A 22,908-nucleotide genomic window follows, 5' to 3' on the forward strand; every position below is an offset into this window, starting at 1 on the left:
GGAAGAAGTGATGGAAGAAGTGATGGAAGAAACCATAACTTTAAGTTTTTTTTAAAGTTATGGTCCTATTTATAGGGCTATGCACATGTGTCATGTTTCCCTAGCCAATCACAGTCCTGAATAGACAATCACAGCGCAGGATTTGGTGTGCAAATATCCAAACCTCACATATAGGGGCGGTTTCACCGCCCAAAAATCACACCCAGTGTGAAGTGGGCGGTGTGGTCATCACAGTGGTCATCATAGTGATGGAAGCTCACTGGAAGTGCATAATCATAGTCAGCCAATCACAGTACAGGAAAGTGGGCCAATCACAGTGCAGGAAACTAATACTAATGAGGTGCCCCACTTATAGGGGCGGCTACACCGCCCAAAAATAAAAACGAAATCGACAGTTCTATAGGCTTCTTTGGTAGGTCTATCAGACTAGGGAGAGCTTTGTGAGACATTTGTACCATATTGTCAAGGGTAACAGCGAATGCAAAAAGGACGAAGAAGAGAAGAGGCTTCATTTGAAGAGGCCGGCGCCACCCTAGTTTTGTGTAATGTCCTGTTCTGTGTAGACACAGACAGGCAGACAGATATACAGACAAACAGCCCTTAACCCATCCTAAGTATAGAAGCACTGGGGGCAGCACCTGGGAACCAGTTAAGGGTTAAGTGTCTTGCTCAGGGACACTTTGACATATAGATTGGGCGGGGCCGGGACATAAAACCGGGGACCTTCTGATTCCCAGGTGGCCTCTCCCATTCAGCTATGGAAGCCATGTAACAGCTGTGGAAAAATTCTAATATTTCAGCTTAGGACTGTAAGAAAAGTGAATCCTGCATTCCTTGCAGAGTTTGCATTCCTCCCAAAACTGATGATTTTGTCAGTGTCTTAGCCAGGGGAATACTGAACATGTCATTGTAAACACACTGTCAATAGTCATAGTCACTGAAGGTTTACTGTGTTGATGTGTTAGGTTGCATGGCAAGGATGACCTCTAGTGGTGGAGGATGAGCAGCGTGTGTGTGTGTGTGTGTGTGTGTGTGTGTGTGTGTGTGTGTGTGTGTGTGTGTGTGTGTGTGTGTGTTTGATTGAAATTTTGATTAGGCAAAAGAATGTAAAACAACACAGTTACATTTATAATACGGGTCCTTGAATTAATTTCATAGACATATATAGTAGCAACCAAACAGTTCAAATATCTACATAAAAATACAGAGAAAAAATACCACTAGGTACAAAAAAAAGCATGAAAAATTAAAAATATATACAAAAAATCACACCTTGTGTGAAGTGGGCGGTGTCTTCCTAGCTAACCACAATACTGAAAGATAAATGTGTGCGCGTGTGCACGAATTAGTGCAGATCTATAAGCTCACAACGTGTGGCAATGCGATGCATTGTATTGTGAGCTTGTAGATCGGCTATTTTGGGCAAATGTTCCCTCAGAATCTGGATGTTGGGTACACTGCTGTACTGTAAATATTTCCAGAGTCCTGAAATGTCTCACCAAGAGGGAGAAAGAATCGTAGCCTATATCTCTCACCAGTCCCTATCCTCTATAACAGCTTTACAACTTTTTACATGTATGTTATTCAATATTTTAACGCAAAAATATAGGCTCTTCTAAACCAAGCCCTGTTTAAACAGTTACTGCATTTTATGTTAATGAACTATATTCTACAGTAGGCCTAACCCAGTGATTCTCAACCTTTTTAATTTCAAGAACCCCCATTTGATATCTATAGACCCCTTAACAGACGACGTCACACTGGCTCCAAACGTCAGGGGCCAGAAGATGGCGATGCACTCTAGTCTAGGGTATAGCATGACACACTGGCCAAAAGATGGTGGTGCACTCTAGGGTATAGCATCAGAAGACTACCTTGGGTGTACCGTGGCATAATTCCTAACTACACCAGTCTTCTGCCATCAGAATCACAGAAACTCGACTGAGTGTCATCAGGTGAGGTGTTTAGCGCCTCCCAGAAAAAATGCTCTCAGCAGGAAATGCCCAAACGAGGCATTTCCTGTTTACAGCCCATTTCACGTAATTATACTTAATTATTTTGGGGGAAATGTACATTGAGGAGAGGAAGGAAAGTCTGCACACTGTATATCAGCTCCCAGGAATTTTATTTAAAGTAAGTACAACATTCGATAGTATCGATACAATACAGGCAATAGGCGTGTTGTATACAGAGGACAGCATCGCAATTATTAGCAGCTGTTGTGAATGAGTAACTACTGACACACCCACCCAATCTACAAGCTCAGGTTGCATTGGCTAGTGCCACACTGAGGACTTGTAGCTCTGGGACATTTTTTGTTGCTGTTGACGGCAATGACGCCAAGTGTCATTCAGATGGAGAAACAATTCTCCAATTGGGGAGTCAAGGGTGGTATGGGGTGATTAGAGGACCATCAGTATAGCAAAAAGCCATAGTACAATCAATGTCAAAGCACTATATGGAAAATAGAATTAAAAATCACTCCTCCAAACGCCTAGATGTAACGACCACAATTATAGTGAAAAAATGCAATAAGGTACAAATGCAAAAAATACATAAAAACAAAATAATAAGGGACAAAAATTAAGGGCAAGAACAATAAAAACGCATTAATGCAAAAAGGCAGATAGGCTATATACACACCCAATGAATGCAGTAATAAAAGAGAACACTCACAGAAATGGCTTGACATCAAATTCCTCATTGAATCCGTTATATACACGCCATATACAGTAGCATCAAGTGTGTAAATGTAAAAGGCTTCATGTTGGAGCAGTAAAGCAATTGTGATCGCCACCTCGGGGAGGTCTGTCTACCCTTTCAATCCCCCAGTAATGAAGTGAAGAAATAGTAAATACTGTGTCCAAACCTTTTTCTAAAGCGCTGCAACTGGATTGCGCTCGTCACCACATGATCACATCTGACATTACTATGTTCACTAATACGGGTTGCGGAGGACTCTGTTGGTCAATACCTACATATGCAAGTCTGCAGGGGCATTTAATGAGATAGACCAAAAAAAGGTGGTAGAGCATGTGATGACTCCTCGTATCAATAATTCTTTACCATTGTGTGGATGTATGAATGACTTACACTCAGTGGTGGAAGCAGTTCTCAGATATATTACTTCAGTAAAAGTAGCAGTACCACAATATAGAAATACTCTATATAATACTTAAAATACTACTTTAAGTAAAAGGCCTGTGTTCAAAATGTTACTTAAAGTAATACAATGCAGGTTCACAAATAACGATTTTTAGAAACCTCTGCTGGTCACTACCGTCACTGCATGTATTTTCCGTAGTCATCCATTACCCAGAATTCCATTTGTTTTCACCGGAAGCCGGAAGCGTTTCAAAAAGCGTTCTTTTAACTGTTTTATACTATCTGCGGATCGTTTCTCTTAGCCAGTGGAGCATTAGTTACCATGAGCTGTGTTATCTTTTGCTGTTGTTTTTCGATCTTCAACTCCTACAATCTCTTAAAAACAACGTGAGGTTCCTTTTTGTTATTAGCGCGGTAGTTCCTGGCCAAACAGGAAACCGGTGCGGTAGTTCCTGGCCAAACAGGAAACCGGTGCATTTTCAGTCATTTTTGCGGGAAAGGCACACCGAGCCACCGTTTCAATAGAAAATATAATAGAAAAGGCTTTCGGGAGTGAAATTCATGGAGTGGGTGTTGTGAAACATTTGCCACTCACAAAAGATATACAATTTAACTTTAGTTTTGTTGAAAAAGTTACCTAGTATCGCTTTAAGTACAAAAGTATTGGCATCAAAATTGCAGATCTACAAGCTCACAAGTCGCAATGCAACTTGTTGAGAGCTTGTAGATCGGCTATTTTCAAATAGCCGAATAGGGCTAAAGTGGTTAATGTATGTTTTATGATATTGATTGATTGAATATTTTATTAGGCAAAAAAATTAAAACAGCACAGTTAAATTTAAAATACTTTGTCTAAAAGGTCCGTTCAAAAAAGTCCTTGCGGTCTTGTTTCCATTGAGGTCCTTGGTATTCAATTCATAGTCACATATAATGGAACCAACAGTTCAAATATCAACACAAAAAATACAGAAAGATCACTATTATGTACTAACAAAAAAGAAATGCAGGAAAAAATATATACTGTATGTACAAACAATGGGGCGGGGGGGGGGGGGGGTCGTCTGTCTGGGGAAATTGGTACTACCTCCTTTTTTGGCCTCCTGAAAGGTGAGTTGTTTTTTTCAGGGCTGTTTTAAATGAGCCCAGCGAACTGTAATTTGCATTACAATTAAATGTATATCTGCAAAGTAACTAAAGTTTTCAAATAATTGTAGTAGAGTAAAAGTACAATTTTTGCCTCTGAGATGTAGTGGAGCAGAAGTAAAAGTACTGAAAATTGGAAGTTCTCCAGTAAAGTAAAAATACCTCAAAATTGTACTTAAGTACAGTACCGGTACTTGAGTAAATGTACTTAGTTACTTTACACCACATCAGACCACACAGCTTCATCCTCCTGCCGGTTGTACATCACTCATCAGATGACTCAGAGCTGCTCAGCGGAACCTGTGAGAGAGAGGAACATGTTGACGTCCATCAGGTTGATGTCAAAGTAAACCATTAAAGGAGTAGTTCACCCAAAATAATGACTTATTCGCTATCAATTACACACCCCATGAAGCCTTGAATTCATGGAGATTGTTTTGTTTTTGTCTCATTCCTAAGCCAATGATTTGATGACCAGTGACCAGTGACGCTGAACAGTCATCAAAGTATTGGCTTAGGAATGCGACAAAAACAAAAAATCTCCATGAATTCAAGGCTTCATGGCGTGTGTAATTGATAGAACATAAGCAATTATTTTGGGTGAACTGACCTGAGGCCGATTCTAGAAATGCCTTCTAAATCAGTAGTTCTCAAACCTTTTTGTGCCAAAGACCCACAAATTGATATATGTATTTGCCCTCTGGTCTACTGTTCTATGTGTGTGTGTGTGTGTGTGTGTGTGTGTGTGGGTGGGTGGGTGGGTGTGTGCACATGTACACTTAAAGGGATTGTAGGTGACTTGAAGCCTAATTCTTTTTAAATATATATATATTTTTTAAATCTTTCCCCTCTATCAGCCACTATATAATGATGCTGGGGGGGGTGTTTTCCTGCATTGAAACCTCTATCTGAAATCCGTATTTTCCGTACTATTTATGTTTTGACATCCGGGTATCCGGGACTGTTCGGGACGTAAATGAAATGAAGTGCATGTGCGTCCGTGCATGTGCGTCCGTGCGTGTCCGTGTGAACTGAATCGTGAAACCGAATGGAACCGAGTGCAGCCGACAAAAATGGAACGGGCGGCCATTGTTTCTTTCCGCAGTTTTTGGTTTCGGTTTTAAAACTTTAAAACGCTCTCGAACTTCTTTTTTGAGTCACAGAATTTACTTTTAAGATATCGTTTGGATAGAATTGAGTTGTTTAACTTCATATGTGGTCAATTAATCATGACCGAGCCTATTTAAAAATAAAAATTCAGAGAACCGGCAGGGGCAGGCAGTGACACGTATGTATCCGAATAAAGCAACCTATTTTCGGCATAGCCCCTTGCGTCATATTTGCTGGTGGTGGGGGGAAAGAACTGCTGATCGGCTGAAGGGGTTGTCAGTCAACGGTACTAACTGTTTGACAACATTTTTTTGATCTCTGAAGTTGCCTAGAATCCCTTTAAAACTACTATATACTGGAAACCACTAATACGATCAACTTCGCACTTGGAAGGTGTATTGCTGTGGATCCGGTTTGTGAAATACACACTCCCTTGGATTGTATATTCACATTACTGATACCCATCCCTGGTCTAATAGTGGAACTGTTTGCAGCCTGGACCTGAGAGAAAGAAACAGAGAATTAAACTTACTGAGGTCCTGGTGGTCTTCAGGTTCCGCTTGTTAGATAGAGATGGTCCTGGATGGGTCACAGCAGCAGAAAGGCTTCTCTCTCCAGATGGTCCTGGATGGGTCACAGCAGAAAGGCTTCTCTCTCCAGATGGTCCTGGATGGGTCACAGCAGAGAGGCTTCTCTCTCCAGCATGGCTGCACTTATGTGTTTTTAATGTTCCATACAGAGTGAAACACTTCCCACATATTTCACACCCAAATGACTTCACTCCAGTGTGAATTCTCTTGGTGTCTCAAGGTTAGACCTTAGAGTGAAGCCTCTCCCACATTGATCACAGCAGTAAGGCTTCTCTCCAGTGTGAATTCTCTTGTGTCTCTCAAGGTGAGACCTTTGATTGAAGCCTCTCCCACATTGGTCACAACAGTAAGGCTTCTCTCCAGTGTGAATCATCTTGTGCGTCACCAGGCCAGACATTACAGTGAAGCCTCTCCCACATTGGTCACAGCAGTAAGGCTTCTCTCCGGTGTGAATTCTCTTGTGCGTCACCAGGCTAGACATTACAGTGAAGCCTCTGCCACATTGGTCACAACAGTAAGGCTTCTCTCCAGTGTGAATTCTCTTGTGTCCTTTGAGAGTAGACATTTCACTGAACTTTGTCCCACACTGGTCACAACAGTAAGGCTTCTCTTCAGTGTGAATTCTCTTGTGTGTCACTAGGTTATACATTACACTGAAGCTTCTCCCACACTGGTCACAGCAGTAAGGCTTCTCTCCAGTGTGAATTCTCGTGTCTCTCAAGGTGAGACCTTTGATTGAAGCCTCTCCCACATTGGTCACAACAGTAAGGCTTCTCTCCAGTGTGAATTCTCTTGTGTTTCTCAAGGTTAGACATTGCAGTGAAGCCTCTCCCACATTGGTCACAGCAGTAAGGCTTCTCTCCAGTGTGAATTCTCTTGTGTGTCACCAGGCTAGACATTACAGTGACGCCTCTGCCACACTGGTGACAACAGTAAGGCTTCTCTCCATTGTGAATTCTCTTGTGTATCTCAAGGCTCCCCATTTGAGTGAAGCCTCTCCCACAATGGTCACAGCAGTAAGGCTTCTCTCCAGTGTGAATTCTCTTGTGCGTCACCAGGCTAGACATTACAGTGAAGCTTCTCCCACATTGGTCACAGCAGTAAGGCTTCTCTCCAGTGTGAATTCTTTTGTGTATCTCAAGGCTCCCCATTTGAGTGAAGCCTCTCCCACACTGGTCACAGCAGTAAGGCTTCTCTCCAGTGTGCATTCTTTGGTGTGTCTTGAGTTTAGAAACTGAAGTGAATTTCTTTCCACACTGGTCACAGCAGCAGCTTGGTTTAACTGAGGACAGGGCAGGACAGGTATCTGAGATAGAAAGCACAAAATCAGTCAGCCTTTACGTTAACCCTTCCATTGTGTTAGGGTTATTTTTTACCCATTTCAAGTTTAAATAGGTAAAAAGTACTTATTATATTTCTTTATTGGAACAAGGCTTCATGATATCCTCAGAAACAGCTATTTTAACGCAACAAAATTAGTTATCACCATTTTAGTTAATTCTAATGGTCTCTATAAAAAAAAGTGACATCTGTGGTGTTAAGGGTCAAATATGACCCGGCAGAGAAGTGTGGCTCAATTCCCCCCAAATTGACAATATTCAATATTTTCATGTTTGAGAGTGAGAGAAACTTATCCTTAATTTGCATTTGCTATTGGGAGTAATATAAAGTTTGGGTTTATGAAAAATGTATGACTTTTTACCTGGTATATGGGTCAATTTTGACCCTTAACACCACATATATGTCACTATTTTTAATAATATTAACAATTTTTAAAGTAAAAAACTAAAACAAGTATTATTATTTTTTTAAATGTTGAGTTATTTGTACTGGAGTATTTCCAATTTCCAATACTTTTACTTCTACTCCACTACATCTCAGAGCCAAATATTGTACTTTTACTCCACTACATTATTTGAAAACTTTAGTACTAGTGACTTTGAAGATTTTGATTATTACAAGACACGCATTAAGCACTTCAGCCTTACACACATTTCGGCCATTTGAAAATAGCCGACGTACAAGCTCACAATGCGTTGCGACGCATTTTCAGCTCAGCTGGTCAGGTGCTTATAGCACGTCGAAATAGATAAAATCCGGGAACTGTGGATTCCATTATTTTTCTACACAGCGCGGCCAGTCATGATTAAGTACATTAATATGGTATAGATGCATGTATAGCCTACCTGTAATATAGGTTAAGGTTATATATTACTATTGGTTAAAATCAGGGTTGTTAAGATGTAAAGGAATATAGGCCTATGTATGTCATGTGTGTGCGTTCATGCACGCGCGAGAGGGAGAGAGTGACGCACGCACGCACGCACGCACGCACGCACGCACGCACGCACGCACGCACGCACGCACGCAGCAAATAATCAGTCCAAAAATGCATTGGCTTTAATTCGGTTTGCCTCATTCATGCAGGTTGATATTTTAATTCTTGCAGAAAAATTATTGTCTATAAAATAATTAGGCCTTCTGCGTGGCTTTATTAATAATAATAATAAACTTTATTTGTATAGCACCTTTCATGACATGAAATGCAGCTCAAAGTGCTTTACAGAGCAAGAATACAATTACATTTAGAACCAATTTAACAATAAAGCAAACAAAAATAAAATAAAATAAAATAAAAGCAAAGGCATAAAACAACATTAAAATAGGCAATACAGTGAGGAATTAAAAATCAACCAAAGAATCAGCTAAAAGCAAGAGTGAAGTAATAGGTCTTGAGCTGTGCTTTAAAGCTATCGACAGAGGCTGCCTGTCTTAAGTGTAATGGGAGTTTATTCCACACTGTCGGTCCGTAAAAGCAGAATGCTGCTTCACCGTATTTTTTATATGTCATTGTAGGCACCTCGAGCAGGTCAGCACTTGAAGACCTGAGGGCCCGGTTTGGAACATATCTCTCTAGGCAGTCAGAGAGGTAGGAAGGTGCCAGACCATTTAGAGCTTTATAAACTATTAAAATAATTTTAAAATCAATCCTAAAAACAACCGGGAGCCAGTGTAGTGAAGCTAGAACTGGAGTGATATGTTCTCTCATCCTAGTTTTAGTTAAAATTCTGGCTGCCGCATTTTGAACAAGTTGTAATCTGTCAGTTGTTTTCTTTGGCAGGCCAGAGTAGAGTGCGTTGCAGTAATCAAGCCGAGAGAAAACAAAAGCGTGGATCAGCGTTTTTGCATCGTCTAACGACAGATAGTCTCTAATTCGTGCAATATTTCTAAGATGAAAGAAAGCAATCTTGGTGACATGATTAATGTGTGTATTAAAATTCAATTCAGAATCGATAATAACCCCCAGGTTCTTTACTGTGGTGTTACTTTCTACAGCCAGGTTACCAGGTCTACTTGTTATTGATTCTCTCTGCTCACTGGAGCCAATTATGAGAACTTCTGTTTTATCCTCATTTAGCTTAAGAAAGTTCTCACTCATCCAGCATTTTATACTGGACAGACAGGTCAACAATGGTGGGTCTAGAGCGCAGGGGTCGTCTGGAGCTACTGAAAGATTATTTATTTTCTAAATAATGAGTTAATTACTAAATTTCAACATGCATACAGAGCTGGTCACTCAACTAACTCTGCTATTGTGCATATGACTGACAAATGGTTGAATGAATTGGACAATAAGAAAATGGTTGGAACAGTGATGCTAGATTTCAGTGCAGCGTTTGATGTCATTGATCATGAACTGCTGAGATCAAAACTGAAGGCATATGGTTTTTTATCATCAGCTCTCTCTTGGATGGATAGTTATCTGTCCGGGAGGAAGCAAAGAGTATTTTTTAATGGAAGTCTATCTGAGAGTAAGGATGTCATATGTGGAGTCCCTCAGGGTAGTTGTTTAGGCCCACTTTTATTTTCAATTTTTACTAATGATATGCCTTGTGTTTTGGATCAAGCAAATATGGTGATGTATGCAGATGATTCGACCATGTTTAGCGCTGCAACAACGAGCAATACACTAAATAAAGTATTGTTAAATGAATTAAAACTGGTGTCAAATTGGGTAAAAGAAAACAAATTGATCTTGAATGTGTCCAAGACAAAGTGCATTGTCTTGGGCACTAGAAATATGCTGGCTAGGGACTCCCAACTGAGTTTATCTATGGCGGGGACCCCAATACAGCAAGTTAATAAAATAAAGTTACTTGGTGTCACAATTGATGAGCGCTTGACATGGTCGGATCATATTGATAGTATTGTTGTGAAAATGGGGCAGGGTATTGCAGTTACACGCAGATGTTCTCCCTATATTACACCAATAATTAGAAAGGAGGTAACACAGGCATTAGTCCTTTCACATTTAGAGTACTGTATGGTTGTGTGGTCCTCTGCTGCTAAAATGGATATAAGAAAACTCCAGCTTGCACAAAATAGAGCTGCAAGATTAGCACTGTATTGCTCTTTTAGAACTAATGTTACAAGGATGCACCACAGTTTGGCATGGTTAACTGTTGAGGCTAAGTTAACATCAAGTCTTATAAAATTTTCCAGAAATGCAATTATTGAGGGGAAGCCAGATTTCTTCAGAGATCAATTACTTAATGCAGGTCTAAAACATAGATATCAAACAAGACAGGTAAGCTCAGGGTATTTGGAACTTCCAAAAACAAAGTCAGAAGTACTTAAAAAAAACAGTTATTTATAGAGCCACCCAACAACGGAACTCATTATCCGCAAATATTAAACAAATTAAGAGCAAATATATATTCAAAAAATCTATTAAACAGATATTAATTAGAGATCACACAATTAGAATGATCAATATGTTTTTGTACATGATGTTTAACCAATGTTCCTGTAGTGTCTATATCATTGGCATTTTAATGTAGCTTAGTTTTGGACTGACGAGTGTCAGTTGTTGTTTGTATGTATATTGTATGTTGTTTTATGTTGTGATGTTTTATGTGGACCCCAGGAAGACTAGCGACCGCGGCAGCGGAAGCTAATGGGGATCCGAATAAAGAATAAAGAAAGAATAAAGAATAAAGATACAGCTGGGTATCATCAGCATAGAAATGGAAGTTCACTCCGTGATCGGCGATGAGTTCTCCCAGCGGTAGTATACAGGGAGAACAATAATGGACCCAGAATTGAGCCCTGTGGAATACCAGAACAGATGTTGTGTTTGTCTGAGTCAAAGTTAGCTAGACTGACAAAATAGCTTCTGCCTGTTAGGTAAGAGTAAAACCAAGACAAGGCTGTGCCTGACAAACCAATCCAGTACTCCAAACGTTGTAGTAGAATTGTGTGATCAATCGTATCAAAAGCAGCGGTTAAGTCAAGGAGTAGGAGAACAGATACATTTTTGTCGTCAGCGAACATGAATTAGACCTATTAATGTTCTAAGTTCTATGGTGACAAAAAACACTGTTTAAATCAATGCGAAATCATCGCTGCACACAATAAACGATCCTGGTGTTTAAGGACCTAACGCTAGGCCTTTTGATAATTCCATTTGTAGATTGTTTAAGAATACATGATCAGAGACAGCTTATTTTGTTTATTTTCTATATTTCTCAGAGAGACAGAGCTATATGTTTAGGCTATTTAGAGAGAAAGAACACATTCTCAGAAAAAGAGACGAGTCAAATGTATTTTTGCTGTCAATAAACAATAAAGAACCCTGTTTTGAAAAACATGCTTATTTATTTAGCCCATGACAATATTGTGCTACTGTAGACTTTTAAAGCGACTTTGGGTACTTAGAAGAGCGATTTTTTCCCCCACCACGGGTCGCATAGACCAGCTTTCTAGCAAGCCGGTAAAAAGTATCAATATGGCATGATACTAAGTTTAACCGCAGAGCACTTCCATGTGTATGTGACAGGGTGGAAAACAGGACATTATTATTATTTTTGTTATTTATATTTATGCACTGTGTTTCATCATCTTAACCCTCCTTTTAACCTTATTGTGATGTATTTATTGAGTATTTATTGTGATGGACATGTTTTCCCCCGGTCCCCGAGCCACTTGGTATGCCACGATTGACAATGACAGCAAACAGCTGTGAGATTGACTGACACTCGGGCGTGGTCCCCACGTCCCAATCCCACAGCAGGTCACGTCACCAGCAGCCAACCACGACGGAGGAGGGCGCGGTGTCTCTCGTGAAACGAGTAGACCGGTCATTTCAAAAAGGAGAGCGAGCGAGTAAGCAGCAGAACAGGAGTGTGTGAAAGAACCGATGCGACACACAGAAAGTCCCAGTGCGTAGCCGAGGTAAAGGGCGAGAGAGACGGGAGAGCGCGTGCTGCCAGCCACGGAGAAACCGAGCGAAGCAATGGCAGACGGCTCCATACAGAAAAGGACCCGTAGAAAAGACGACAGTGTGTGCAGAGGGGAAGGAGAGGACGGCAGCAGACCAGACCATATAAGGAGTGCAACGCACAAATCCATTAGTAGGCAGCGAAAGCTGCCTTCGGAGTAAGTTTCGATCCATGCAACACTCGTTTTGTGATAGCCACTACTGCTACTGTAGCAACCCACAGTATCTTGTCTGGAAACAGATGAACTGGCCCATTGCGTCTGTATTTTCAGATGGCGATAAAGAAACAGACGAACATTGAAGAGTCCTGGCTTGGCTTCCCTCTACATTTTCCCCCCAGTATTCGCACACACATTGTCTTAATTATTTATAGCATTTTATTGTATTTTAATAGCATCTGCATTTTACTTTGAAATAAGTACTTGATGCACTATTGCTATTATTTGCACATTGCTATTGGCCGAAGAAACCCCCAGTGTTGCACTTGAACTGGCCTAATTACAAATAGTATTGAAACGCACTTTATCTAGCACCGCACTTTACTCACGCAAAGTATTGTTGCCTATTTGCTATTTATTTGCGCTCTGCTATTATTGTTACTTCCGCCCCATTTTAGCATTTTAGTTTTGTATTGAATGTATTTTAATTTAGTTTAGCGGCGCCATAGGAGGTTAGGGTTTAGATTTTAGGATTGTTGGTTTATTTTGTATGCCGGTTTTAAAGGCACAGAGGCCTCTTGTAACAGGGACAATTCCAATAAATGTATGTTCACCCTTTTTATCCATTGTGTCGACCTAGGCTCCTACATTCAAACCTAGGTGGCGTAGTCTGCAAAGTTTAATCATTTTATGGTATATACAACAATTACGCACCCCGCACTTTACTGTGCAACTGATATTTTATTGTTGTAAACCAAAAAAGGTGTCATTACTCAACCAGTAAATTGGCACAGTTACATGTGACTCAGTTGGCAACCGTCACATGTACACGTTTACAAAGAAATGCCTAAACGTCCATCTCTAGTTTAGTGCCAACATTACAACAAAAGTCACTTGGCGGGAATTCGCTAAAAGAGAGCATGAAACATACTGAGGTCCTGGTGGTCTGCAGGTTCCTCCTTGTAAAGTAACTTAGTACAATTACTCAAGTACTGTACTTAAAGGGATAGTTCACCCAAAAGAATACTTATTTTCTATCAATTACAGAGTCTCCTACCGAGTCTCCATGAATTCAAGTCTCCATGGGGTGTGATAGAAAAAAAGTCTTTTTGGGTGTGAACTATCCCTTTAAGACACTTTTGAGGTATGTTCTTTTTTACTTTACTGGAGTATTTCCAATATTCAGTACTTTTGCTTCTACTCAACTACATCTCAATATCTCAAATATTGTGCTTTTACTCCACTACAATTACAGTATATGAAAACTCTAGTTAGTGACTTTGTAGATTTGGATTATTATTACAAAACATACATTAACCACTTCAGCCCTATATACATTTCGGCCATTTGAAAATAACTGATCTATGCAGTAATCCTGGTCACTATACTGCCTCCCCCTGGTCAGCCAGGGCACCTGATGGAGGGGGAACTGGTTGGGATAACGTGTTCCTTCCACGCGCTACGTCTAACCAGGGAACGTCCCCCCTGTCAGGTGAAAAGAAGCGGCCTGCTTGCTCCTCATGCATTGAAGGAGGCATGAGCTTCAGCTTGGGCCCTCCCTAGGCTGGCAGAGGGAGAGTAGCGCCCAAGATTACATAGGCAATTGGCAGTGGGTGAAAAAATATGGGTTACAAAATCGTGGGATAAAAAAATAAATTAAAAAAAAGAAAATAGCCGATCTACAAGATCACAATGTGTGTCGCATCGCGGCATTGTGAGCTTGTAGATCACAGCAGTTATATAAAGATGGTCAGGGCTCGACAAAAGCCATCCGAGACATTTTTGAAACAGTGTTGGCTATATGCTGAGTGTTTTGCTTGGAGGTGGTCGGCGGGGCCACCGTGACTCCGCGACCCTGTCAATCTCAGGGACACCTGGCTTTATATTTTGAGGGCGCCGGAGGCGTCAGAGTTTGCTTGTGCATACCTGCCAACCCTCCTGTTTTCACCAAGAGAATCCTTTTATTTCTTTTTTATTACATTTTTATCCCACGATTTTGTAACCCCTATTTTTTCACCCTCGTGCAAATGCCTAAGCGTGTAATCCTGGGCACTACCTTCCCTCTGCCAACCTAGAGAGGCCAGGGCCGAGCTCATGCCTCCTTCAATGCATGAGAGCCGTCTGACCTTCTTATCACCTGACAGGGGAGAGTTTCCCTGGTTCACTCTCTGGCACACACACCCCCCCAAAAGAACTCTCTTTCTGAGAGATTGAGAATGTTACTCTTTTACTGTCGCTTTATCTATATTACTGTATGTCTGGATAAACTCCTGTCCCACAGTGTACACATACAATCCATGTATCTAACTGATACATTATAATTAAATGCAATCATTTAATTAGTGGTTATTATTAAACAACATGGCTATTGCTTCAGTCATCAAATGAATAGGCCTACTTTTAGCTTTTTAATGGATCCTATGTAAGTGAAGCCTGATAAAAGTATCAAACTCCCCAAATTCACCAGAATACTGGAAATTATATCTACTCTGTTAAAAATGCCCCCCCCCCCCCCAACAACTCCCCTAGAACAAAAAACAAAAACAAAAAAAAGAAAAATCTCCTTTTATCTAACGGTCTGAGGTTTTGCCTATAGGGCGCAAATTGGGCTATATCTGGGCCTGTTTGAGCACCACTGATTTAGCAACATAATTTTTTTCAGAAAACTGTATTTAGGGAGACATTTTTAGAATCGGCCTCAGGTCTTAATGGGTTAATATAGTTAAACAGTACATATCTACCATACTAAATGATTACTGTAAACTGTAGCTAAATCAGTACTTACCTATTCTGTGTGACTTGATGACTGGTTTCAACATGGCGGTCTGCATTCTGTTCTTCAGATGGAAAACCTCAGGATGGCTGTCGTGTCGTCAGGCCTGGATGAGCGGGACTATACAGCCCTGAATGTTTTATCAATAACCCCGGATCTCACAAAAAAAATTGGATAGAAAGAAAACAGTTTCAGATCTATTACAATCTACTAGCTTCACAGCCTTCCATAATGTTGTTCATCCAGAGAAAATAAGTGAGTTATTCTTTCTTTTTTCTGAGAGAGACAGAGAGAGAGAGACAGACAGACAGACAGACAGACAGACAGACAGACAGACAGAGAGAGAGAGAGAGAGAGAGAAGGAGGGGGAGAGCGAGAGAGTGAGTTACCACCCGGCAGGAATGTGCGGCCTTGTCCATATCTCTCTCCCACGTATATTGTGTGTGTGTGTGTGTGTGTGTGTGTGTGTGTGTGTGTGTGTGTGTGTGTGTTCAAGGTTGTGCTAGGGAGAAAGAGAGAGATTGCTAAAAAGAGCAAAAAAAAAGAGAACATCAATGTAGGCTACACATGCACACATGAGCTTGGTATATTATATTACGCTTTATCTTTATATTATATTATTATTATATACACTAGGGTTAGGGTTAGTAGCTGCCACATTACTTTATGTAACCAACTAGTATCTTCTATATTCAGCAGATTAGGTAGGAACAGTTCAAGCATATTAAAGTGTTTGAGTAGGAGCATACAAGATTTGGGGGTCCCTGGCACAAACTGTTTTCTAATGGGGGTCCAAATACAGGCTGGAACACCTTGGAATGCTTTTTTCCTTAGTTGATTATGTATGGCTATTATGCTTTTAATTCCTATTGTCTTATCCCTATTATTGTGCCCACGGCACGAATGGACTCACAGCAACACAAACTGCAATACAAATAATTTCATCAACCAAATGTTCAAACCCATAATGTTCAATATTCACTTTAGGCATTAAAGATCCAGGACAAACACATACCTTTCTTCCGCTTTGTCAGCTAGTCCAGGACTGCTGTCCCCTGCCACCAATCTATGGATCCATCTTCCGTTCCAATCTAAGGTGGAACGTTTGGAAACTACAATGCAGGAAGTCCACACCTGGTTGGATTCTATAACCACGGATGGTGGTAAGTCCACTCCAGTAGTTCTGAAATGTTATCAATTTCAGGGACCCCTGTTATATGAGGCTATTTTTTTTATCTCTGTGATCCCATTCTATACTGTAAAAGCCTTTAAATGAAAGACCCTGTATTTTGTCAGACCACAGAATAATATGTTATAAACCACCCAGCCAAATTAGAATGATTTAAAATGTTAACTATATAAAAATGTGTTTCAACGTCATGATAATACAAGATGTAGTTTTTCTTTAAAGGTCTGTGGAGGGGGAGAAATATTAATATAGACAGAATATGGCGATGCATGTATATTATCAGAAGACTGGCATACCTTGGGGATTCTGATGACATCATTGAAACTCTGACTCACCTAAGTGTGTCATCACGTGAGGTGTTTAGTCCCTGCTCTCAGCAGGAAATGCCCAAACAGGGTATTTCCTGTTTACAGCCCATTTAACGTAATTATAATTAATTAATTTGGGGGAAATTTACATTGAGGAGAGGAAGGAAAGTCTGCACACTGTAAATGAGCCCAGGAATTTTATTTAAAGTAGGAACAATGTTCGATACAATACAGGCAATAGGCGTGTTATATACAAACAGACGACAATACTCCAGTAAAATTAAAGTACCTCAAAATTGTACTTAAGTACAGTACTTGAGTAAATGTACCTAGTTACTTTACACCACTGTATGGCGGAGACAATGAGTTTCATCCTGGCATAGAGCACCGAAGTATGATGTAATTTATGCATCCTACCTAACCTGGATCCTACACCATTCTGAATTCCCATAGACATGTTTAATATCGCGTCAAAAAAGAACTGTGTTCCAAAAATAAACAAATGATCCTGGCGATTTGACTCTTATGGATATGAAGCATTAACTGACGGTGAGAAAACGTTAATGTTACTTCCTCTGAATTAGTAAATTTTTCGCCAGAAACAGACTGTATCAAATATGAGTGACTGACTATCATAAACAATACAGAGCCACCTCCCTGACAATATCGCCGAGACAGTTTGTTTATTTTTTGACCACAATTCTTATATGAGACGATTCTAAGATGACCCAATGTTATTCTCCATAGAGAAATTACTTTACGACCCAGGGGATGAACGAGTGACGTCAGGACTTCTGTACTCTAATAAGGCAGAACTGCCAGTTAGAGCAGACTGGCCAATCACAGCGCGTCCTCACCGGACATGCTTGCAGAGACTCTTGGGTAATGAAGTCAAAGACGTTGGCTGCCGTTATTTGTGTCCAAAGTGGCCACTGACACCTCAAACTACATAGTGCTGCTTTAAATGACGGGAAAGAAACATGAAACGTTGACATTTTTTAGGTTTCTGCCCGACAGCAACGATAATGACGTTTGATGTGCTGAATGTGCATTACATGATTTAAGAACACTGTTAAAACATCTTTCACAAAAGGAATTGATAATAAAAGGCACAAAAGGAGAGAAAAAGCTAAAAATGATTGATTGATTACATTATAGTAATTTATCGTAGAACTAGTTACAAGTCACACCAAGCTTACTATGGAAGCAGACCAAAAATGTTTAGCTTTTTTTTTTACGAATAAACATTTTAAACAATTTCCTGCTTAAGTGCTGACAGTTTTACCTTTGAGCTAATAGAGCCAACCTGCTTGCTCAGGGGATAAATTGAATCCTGACCATCAGGTCAGAATCCTGTCAGATCCTGTGTCTAGGTGAGACGTGACCTTTGACACGATCTTAATGTCTCAATAGAAGAGCAGGGTGACAAAATACAACCACTCCATACTCTACATTACAGATTACATTTCATTCATTAAAAAAAGTTACATATTGCTGCTTTAATTCACACAGACTAATTATCCAACAACAAACTCAGCGGCTCTAAATAAAAGCTCAAACTATGGTAACTATGGCAACTATGGTAACTATGGTAACTATGCTAACTATGGCAACTATGGTAAATGTAAGTACACAGATCACACAGGTGCATCCTCCGGGGTGTCCAGAGCAGCGGTAGAAAAAGTACCTTTTTTTTGTACTTGAGTAAAAGTATCAATGTGTATCAGTACTACAATGTAAAAAATACTCTGTTACAAGTAAAATTTCGGAATTAAAAATTTACAAAAGTACAAAAGTATTGGTATCAGAATGTCCTTAAAGTACCAAGAGTAAAAAGTACTCATTATGCAGAATGTCCCATTTTTGTCCCAATGTTGAAGTTTAACATTTGAAAATAGTCGATGCGACGCATTGTGAGCTTGTAGATCGGCTATTTTCAAATGGCCTAAATGTATATAGGGCTGAAGTGGTTAATGTATGTTTTGTGATAATAATCAAAATCTACAAAGTAACTAGTAACTCCACTACAAATAATTGTAGTGGAGTAAAGGTAGCCTACAACATTTGCCTCTGAGATGTAGTGGAGTAGAAGTAAAAGCACGGAAAATTTGAAGTACTCCAGTAGAGTAAAAATACCTCAGAATTGTACTTAAGTACAGTACTTGAGTAAATGTACTTAGTTATTTTACACCACTGGTCCAGAGGACCCTGCTAGTTGGTCATCACACATAGGGTTAATACCAACTCCCTGAAATTACAATAAGAGACACTCGGCCGACCGTCACTTATTTCCAAGAAGAATAATGGACTTCCAGTCAAACGATCAAATCTAACTGTGTGTATGTAGAGTTCTTATATCATATTAACCACTTGACCCTAGCATCTATATTTTGGGGGCTAACATTAGCCAAAAATAGCCAATCTACAGGCTCACAACGCGTCACATCGTGTCACGTCGTGAGCTTGTAGATCGGCTAAGAGATTTGGTGTAGATAGAACAAAATGTATACAGAGGCAACTGAGGTCAAGTTTACCAAGTCTAGGGGGCAGAGGTGGAAAGTAACTAAGTACATTTACTGAATGTAATTTTTAAGTGCAATTTTGAGGTATTTTTTACTTTAGTGGAATATTTCCAGTTTTCAGTACTTTTACGTCTACTCCACTACATCTCAGAGGCAAATATTATACTTTTACTCCACTACAATTATTTGATAACTTTAGTTACTAGTTACTTTGTAGATTTGGATAATTATTACAAAACATACATTAACCACTTCAGCCATATATACATTTCGGCCATTTGAAAATAGACGATCTACAAGCTCACAATGCATCGCAATGCGACGCATTATGAGCTTGTATATCTGCTATTTTCAAAATATTTTTATAGATTTGAAAACTTAAAATGGGACATTCTGCATAATGAGTACTTTTACTTTTGGTACTTTTAAGTACATTTTGATACCAATACCTTTGTTGTACGTTTACTCAAGTACAGGTTTGAATTCCGGACTTTTACTTGTAACATATTATTTCTACATTGCAGTATTGATACATTTACTTAAGTAAAACAAGGTAGTACTTTTTCCACCACTGCAAGGGGGTTGAAGTGGTTAACAACCTGTATTATATATTGTGTAAATGAGCTGTTTGAACATGGAAGATGAGTGTCAATGATTGATTCCCAAAAATAAGGATCAGGTCAGTGTCCCTTCTTGAACTTATCAGTTCAACTAGAAAAAATGCTCCTCGGTGCACAGGTCTCCGCTAGGTCAAGTAAGTTATCGTGGCCTCCTGGTGGCGCTATAATAGGCCAACGTGAAAAGGGTGCCATTTCTTCTTAGACCTTTCACGGCAATCGGACGCAGCATTCATGATTTGAGGCATTTTGTTCCAAAAATGTGTTTTGCTAAATTAGATCTGTTAGTGGCGCTATAACAGGCCCTTGTGAAAAGGGTGGCATTTCTTCCTCGGCCTAGTGGGAATGTGCGTGCAAAATTTCTCGGAAATTGCACGCTGCGTTCATGATTTGAGGCATTTTGTTCAAAACTGACCTATCCTTCAAACTTTGGAAGCCAATCTTAGGAATATGAAATATCTGACATCCGTCTTGATCACATGACTATAGAGATGTACCGAATTGCGTGATTTTTGGACAGAATCTGTAGGAGTAATATCATAATTTTTTTTGCACAAATCGGCCTCCTGGTGGTGCTCTAAAAGGCAAATGTGAAAAATGCAGGGCAGAGGTTTTTCCTTGGCCTCTAGGGAGTGTGCGTGCAAAGTTTCGCGCAGATCAGTACAGTTATAGGTAAAACCGCGAATTGGCCTGCTGTAGAGTCACCATGAGGCTGATTTGAAAATGTTCAAGTAGCAGTTCTTCCTCAGCCTAGTGGGAATGTGCGTGCACAATTTCACGGAAATCGCATGCTGCGTTCATGATTTGAGGCATTTTGTTCAAAACGAACCAATCCTGCGAACTTTGCAAGCCAATGTTAGCCAATCAGGATGGAATATGGAAAATCGGACAGATCCGTGTTGATTACATGACTATAGACCAATTATTTGTTTACCAACATTGAGACTGGACGCACAGGTGACTGTTTCATGTAATAAATTCCCAACAGATCCCCAGACCTGTTGTTTTTGGGTGCACTGGTTTCAGTTCATTCAACCCCCTCTTGTGTGTTGGCTAGTGGGGTGCGCCCTAGCGAGACATATATACTTCATAGCGCAACGGTATTGCGACCGCTGTGAGCTTGGAGGTCTGCTATTCTCGGCCGTTCTCTGCACTCGACACCTTCACGGGACGGAGCATAAATTAGGCTCAGCTGCGAGAGCAAGAGCAGGTACTGGTGCCATGATCATAGAGTGCTCCCTCCGTTCTTATGACAGCCACTGGAGGTGGGGTTTGGGGGACAACTGCTTTGAATTATTATTATTTACACACAACAAAATCCAAGGATTCTGTATCTCAAGAGCAAGAGATCACAGCAAAATTCTTAAGCATTCTTCCTCCACACTGGGAGAAAAACAGCATCTGAAAGTTTGATGGGATGCATTTTTACACGTGAGGCTGTGACCACTTTTACATTGCATCTTAAGAGCGGTGGAGTTCTTTTGCTGCCGACCTGCGCGTGCATACTGGTTCTTATCAGTGTAACGTTGTCTGTTAAGGCGTCAATAGAGATACTGTTTACCGATTTGCGTGACGTTTGGCAAAATCTGTAGGACTAAAATCGGCCTCCTGTTGGCGCTATAACAGGACAATCTGAAACATTTGGGGCAGAAGTTCGGCTTTGATATCCAGGGAGTGTGCGTGCACAGTTTCGCATCGACCGGGCCAACAGTGCCGGAGATTAGCTGCTCACAGACAGACGGACACACGGACGGACAGGGTGCAAAACATAGTCAATTCAATTCAAGTCTCGGCCATGCCTTTCGGCCTGGCGGAGACAACAAGCCAAGGACCGTACCTGGGGGGATGGGGCTTTCTCTGTTGCTGCCCCCTCCCTCTGGAATGCACTCCCCAACCATCTAACAAATGCCCCCTCCCTACTCTCCTTCAAAAACTCACTCAAAACCCATCAGATGACTCATCAGATGATTCAGAGCTGCTCAGCGGAGCCTGTGAGAGAGAGGAACATGTTGACATCCATCAGGTTCATGTCAAAGTAAACCATTAAAAGGAGTAGTTCACCCAAAATAATGACTTATTCGCTATCAATTACACACCCCATGAAGCCTTGAATTCATGGAGATTTTTGTTCATCAAAGTATTGGCTTAGGAATGCGACAAAAATAAAAATAAATCTCCATAAATTCAAGGCTTCATGGCGTGTGTAATTGATAGAAATTAAGCAATCTTTTAGGTGAACTGACCTGAGGCCGATTCTAGAAATCAGTAGTTCTCAAACCTTTTCGTGCCAAGGACCCACAACTTACGGCTAATTGCACGCTGTTTAATGTTTTTACATAGTATAACTGTATTTGTGAACCTGAATTTGTAACTATGGTTGTTGAGGTATCATTAAGAACATTAATTTAGGCTACTACACCAAATAATCGAGATTGACTATTATTTTTTACCATTTTGGTTGTATTTTAAGTGTTTAACAGTTTTTTGATATTGTCATGTAAAATGTTTTCATGTTATGTAATGCAATGTAATTTATTTTCTGTGTGTAATTCTGTGTGGACCCCAGGAAGAGTAGCTGCTGCTAATGTAGTAGCTAATGGGGATCCAAATAAACAAACTTCATACATATATATAGTATATGCCCTCTGTTCTGCTCCCCTCCATCTGTGTGAGTGTGAGTGTGAGTGTGAGTGTGAGCGTGCGTGCGTGCGTGCGTGCGTGCGTGCGTGCGTGCGTGCGTGCGTGCGCACATGAACACTTAAACTACAATATACTGAAAACCACTAATACAATCGACTTCGCACTTGGAAGGTGTATTACTGAGGATCCGGTGTGTGAAATACACACTCCCTTGGATTGTATTTTCACATTACTGATACCCATCCCTGTCTAATAGTGGAACTGTTTACAGCCTGGACCTGAGAGAAAGAAACAGAGAATTAAACTTACTGAGGTCCTGGTGGTCTTCAGGTTCCCCCTGTTAGATAGAGATGGTCCTGGATGGGTCACAGCAGAAAGGCTTCTCTCTCCAGATGGTCCTGGATGGGTCACAGCAGAAAGGCTTCTCTCTCCAGCATGGCTGCGCTTATGTGTTTTTAATGTTCCATACTGAG

Source organism: Gymnoscopelus braueri (genome assembly GCF_963280865.1).
Source record: "Gymnoscopelus braueri genome assembly, chromosome: 3".
NCBI lineage: Eukaryota > Metazoa > Chordata > Actinopteri > Myctophiformes > Myctophidae > Gymnoscopelus > Gymnoscopelus braueri.